At 57.3% G+C, this 5055-nt stretch overlaps 1 pseudogene; it reads left to right on the top strand.

The window, feature by feature from the left end:
- The first annotated feature begins 3166 nt into the window (after window positions 1-3166).
- Window positions 3167-4695, top strand: LOC119339196 (annotated as a pseudogene).
- The last annotated feature ends 360 nt before the right edge of the window (window positions 4696-5055 follow it).

The following is a 5055-nucleotide window of genomic DNA, read 5'->3' as shown; positions in this document are numbered from 1 at the left end:
ACCAGGCCCCGCAGCAGCAGCAGTCCACGCCAGCGGTGCGGGCTAGGTGTACGCCGCCACCAACACGAAGTACGAGGGGCAGATGGAGCTGATACTCCGTTGCTCCATGCTCTACCTGAACGCCCCAGCTCCGCCACCGGGGACGCTCCCCCTTGAAGCCGGAGCCGCATCCACTCCAAGCTCTCAGGCGCACAACCGCAACGTCCAAATCGGACGTTGTGTGAAGGAAGAGCGACTCTCTCTGCCGCCTGGCGCGTCAAGGAGGTGCGACTCTCTCCACCGCCCCAGCGCGTCGTCAAGGAGGTGTGCCGCGCGCCGCCTCCCCTGCCCAATGCGATCGCGACGAAGGCGCATAGTCGCATTCTCCACTACCTCTACAATAAGAGGGCGACGACAGCTATTCGTCGCCCCGGAGCGCCATGACGACGCATGAGGATGACGACAGGGAGCAGCGTCGGCGGGACATGGGCAACATCGCGCGCCGGTCCAAGTTCGCGGACTCTGACATCCCGCCTCCACACATCGCGACGGACCCGGACTGGTGTACGCCTGGGCCCTAGACCGCTCCGTGACGACATCAGAGGCGGCCAAGCGCTGTCTTCGCCGCCTCGACAGGGAGATGTCCAAGTACCACGAGGAATGATCTCTCAGCAAGATCATCGCCGCCAACGCCGCCTCCTTGAAGGACCGCCGAACTCTCACCCAGCCCACGTTCATGGTGCTCACGGCCGCACTGCGCATGGTGCATGAGGAAGCGAAGATGATCATCCGTGAGCGTCAGGCGGCTGCCAGGAGCCCTGCCGCGACGCCGCCACCTTCCGCTGCCCGAAACTCGACTCCGCCGCCAGATCGGGCGACGATAGTGGAGGAGGAACCGCCAGCCAGCCCGACATGGCCTACCAGGTCACCCTCAAGTGTAGGATAGTTTAGAGTTTTATTTTAATGTTTTTAGTTCACTGAACGAAATATCGTCTGGTTCTGTTTTTATGTACAAATTATCCTAGTTTAAATGAAATGCGCCGTGTTTATATCAAAATTTGTCCGGTTTGCATGAATTTCATGCGGTTGGTTTCAATTGTTGTTAAATGTATGTGGCCACGGTTAAATGGCAGCCTCCCGCATCCGTGTCCATAGACTGGTCTCTCTTTACGGACGGATGCGCAAGGAAATCTGGGGGTTGCTACTGTAGATGTCCTGCCACGGCGACTTTCGTCCTGACTTCCTTCTTCGCCCGGATAGACTGGCCCTTGCAAAGGAACCAGCTGGTGTCATCCAGCTCCTGGTCATCAAGGAGCGACCACCTCCACTTCCATGTTCAGCTTGAAGAAGCTGAAAGCACTCCATCTACCGTCGTCACAGGAGCACTCCACGTCATTTCTTGATGTCCTGATCGGTGCCACGCCCACGATCAAAGTGATGCCGATGAATTTGCGCATTGCTTCTGACGGGTGCAAGCTGGATTTTACACTCATATTAAACTGGGAATACGCTAGCCAAGAGTTTAGTTGCTACTGCGTTGTATGCAATCTGTGCTGAGTAAGTACAATCCAGCTTGCAAACCTCTGAAAAGATTTACTTCCACTGTTCACTTTTGTAAGGCGTTTTAGACTGCGTCTAAAATCACTTACAAAAGTGAACGGAGAGAGTATCATTTGTCGTACATGCGTAGCTTTATATCCAAAAAAACAGCAAGAGGAGAATTCTGTCAATTTTGATTAAACTCAAGTTTCAACTTGGACTGATAGTCTGAACGTGGACATGAGAACACAAATTTGTAAAAGCAGTGCTTTGTTGTTTGCTTAGGTTTGTACAGAATTATAATTCGATACAAACACATCTTTCCCAACATGACGAGCAATTTCTTTCCAAATTCTCTGCAGATTTGTACCACTATAAATCTTGCTTTCAATTCATCAACTTCTTCCGATCACATACATAACATGCATACGAGCTACGAGCAACTGCGTTGGAGTAGTGCTAGTTACAACTGCAGTATGGCATGTTCGAGATTCGAGAAGAAGGATTACATATAATATGTGACCAGGACACTAGTTCTGGATCTACTACAGTAGTTTCTTGACTAGAGCTACACGTGAAGCTGCGTCCTGACCGCGAAGGTTTTCTTGACCATGGAGCTGCTGCACCTCCTGATTGGCTGCATCATCTTGGGCGCCTGCACCAACTGCGTCTTGCGCCGCCGTTTGGCGTCCTCTGCTTCTTGGTAACCCTGGCGGAGCTTGCGCTTTGCGGCTTCCATCTTCTCCTCCGAGCAGAACACGGCACGATCACTGTCGACGAAGCCGGCGGCAGGATCGGACACCTTTTTGATGATTTCAGCCGTCTTCTTGGACAACGGCTCGCCGACGATCTTGGGAGGTCGCTTCGCCTTCACGTCAGGATCGGCGGAGGCACGCTGCTGCTGGCCGACGGTCGCCTTGGGCTGCGGCAGCTTCTTCATGGCTGGTGTGACCTTGGCGACCTCGTCCTGGATGGAGGTCTCCCACCCGCTCACGATGCCGCGCGCGAGGAGGCGGACGCGCTCCGAGTCGTGCTCCCGCAGCGCGCGCACAGACTCGGCGAGTTCCGTGGGGATGGGCACCTCCGGCGTCGATGGAACCACCCTGAGCGTCTCGAGAGACTCTGCCATGAGGTCGTCGAGAATCCCGCAGATTCGCTCCGCCTGGTCGTTGTCGGCGGCGTTGCAGAGCCCTACCAACAGGCCCCCCCTCGCGCGCTGGAACACGTGGCGGGAAAATTGGTCTGGGTCGGCGGCCTCGATGGCGGCGTCCACGGGGTCGAAGGCGCCGTAGAAGCTATTCCACCGGCGGAGCATCTGCGCGGCCATGGCGGCGGCGGCTTTCCCGCGAGCTGCTCCTGCGATCGATCTTGGATTGGATGGGGGAGTGGGGAGGATTGGATGGGGAAATTGGGAAGGAAGAAGGCGATCGCCTACCGCGAGGCCCCCAATGCAGCTTATATCTCCCGGCGAGGCGGTGACCATACTCCACTCCCGGTCGAATTCGGAAGCGCGTTTCGCTCCAGTGGAATCCGATTGAGGAGTGGCAAACACGCACCACGCGTTGCCCGCGCGCCACGTTTCAATCCACTACGGCGTTGTCGTCACGGCGCGCCACCGCGCCACCGGCGCGACCTGCTGCGGCTCGTGCTGGACCACGTCGGCCCGAGCCTCAGCCGCGTTCTGCGTGATCGCCGCGGGCGGTTCGCTGAGGAGGAGACGCGGCGCGTCATGCGGCAGCTGCTGAGCGGCGCCGGCAAGATGCACGAGCGCGGTATCGTCCACCGGGACATCAAGCCCGGGAACATCCTCGTCGGTGGCGATGGCGTGGTGAAGATATACGACCTCGGGCTGGCCGTTTCCGCCGCGCGCGGTCAGGCCGACACGCTCTGGTACATGGCTCCGGAGATGCTCCTGGGGAAGCCGGACTACGACGAGCTCGTGGACGCCTGGTCGCTCGGCTGCGTCATGGCGGAGCTGGTCGCCGGCGAGCCACTGTTCCCTGGTGACAGCGCGACCGACCAGCTCCGGAGAATCTTCCGCGTGCTCGACAGCACGTGCATGGCATCCACGCCGCTCGCCGCCGCGGGGCAGAAGCTGCTTACCCGCCGAAGTGACAGCCGACTGCGCGAGCTGTTCCCCAAGGAGCGCCTGTCGCGCGACGGGTTCAAGGTTTTAGAGGGGCTCCTCGCCTGCGACCCCGGCGAGCGTCTGCCAGCGGCCATGGCGATCCAGCTTCAGCCGCATAGGATGCGGGCTCGACCACCATTCTACCTCATCACTTAGGAGTGCATTTCCATTCGTCCAATGTATATTGACGAGTTTACTTTACTGCCAGGGACGAACGCGCCTTGTAAGCATGCTTGAAAAGTGTACAAAGCTTGAATTGTAAAGGAATTGAAAAGTGCCACATCCCATATCAATGTGCTACAATACTGCAGACCAGTACACGTCTCCACGACACGCGACATGGAGAGACGATCGGTGATCAACATAGAAAACAATTAGCCTTTGTCGGGAGAGCATACAGATATAAAATGCTGGTTATTCAACAAAAGCATCCGGAAATAAAATGCTGGTTGTTTCAGGGACATTTCCACTCAAAACGTCGAACGTCAACCATTTCTTGCTGTTGAATTGCACAGCAAACAAGGCCAACGGCACCCCTGACCTCTACAGAACTGCTGTTCCCGTTGACAGCGTTTGCCACCATTGCTCAAGGATATGTGGCAGACGCAATGTAGACACAAATTTAGGACACCAGTGGAATACATGGTTTATAATATAGTACGGTGGTAACGAATACGAGTGTCCTGTGATTTAGCAAACCCTTTCTATCAATTTGAAAACACCAAAAATGTGACCCAGCTGCGCCTCGCAAATCCGGCCCACACATCCGAACTGACCAGAAGTCCTCATATCCGGCCCATATCTAGGGTGGATATGGGAAGCCTGGACGCGCCTAGGCACCGCCGCCACGTCAGACCGGCCCGCTATGGCCCACACGGACCCCATCACCGTCCCCACAAAAACCACATCCGGATGAGGAACCCTAGTCAAAACCCACTCTGCTTGAATCCTCTCGCCCTCTATGCTCCCCTCAGTCTCCTCCCCTTCCACCTAATCTCTCCTCCGTCCCCTCCGCCATGGCCGCCTCCGACTCCGACGAGATCGACTAGGTGGGACTGGCCAACGCCAACTTGTCGAGCCCCTCTGACCCAGACGAGGAGAAGCTCGCGCTCCGCATTGCGCTCCGACGCTCGTGGATGGACTAGGAGGGAGCTCCTCCTCGACAGTGTCCCCGACGTCCTGGGTGGTTAGCTCGTACGCTGCAGCATCCCGACGCCGTACTTTGCGCTCTCTACTATCCACGATGAGGCGGCAACGCGAGGAGCGATGCCCGACACCGCCAGCAGCCGCCCCTGCTGGGAGCCGTTGGGTGATGGTGCCCGCACCCCCAAGCCCGTAGGCGCGGTAGCGGCAGCCGAAGACAGTGAGCCACGCCTACCGCGAGGCGATGAAGGCTGTAGCACAGGGCG

The sequence above is a fragment of the Triticum dicoccoides genome, chromosome 7B, assembly GCF_002162155.2.
Source record: "Triticum dicoccoides isolate Atlit2015 ecotype Zavitan chromosome 7B, WEW_v2.0, whole genome shotgun sequence".
Taxonomy (NCBI): domain Eukaryota; kingdom Viridiplantae; phylum Streptophyta; class Magnoliopsida; order Poales; family Poaceae; genus Triticum; species Triticum dicoccoides.
The sequence above is the reverse complement of the archived record's forward strand: the minus strand, read 5'-3'. Positions and strand labels throughout refer to the sequence as shown.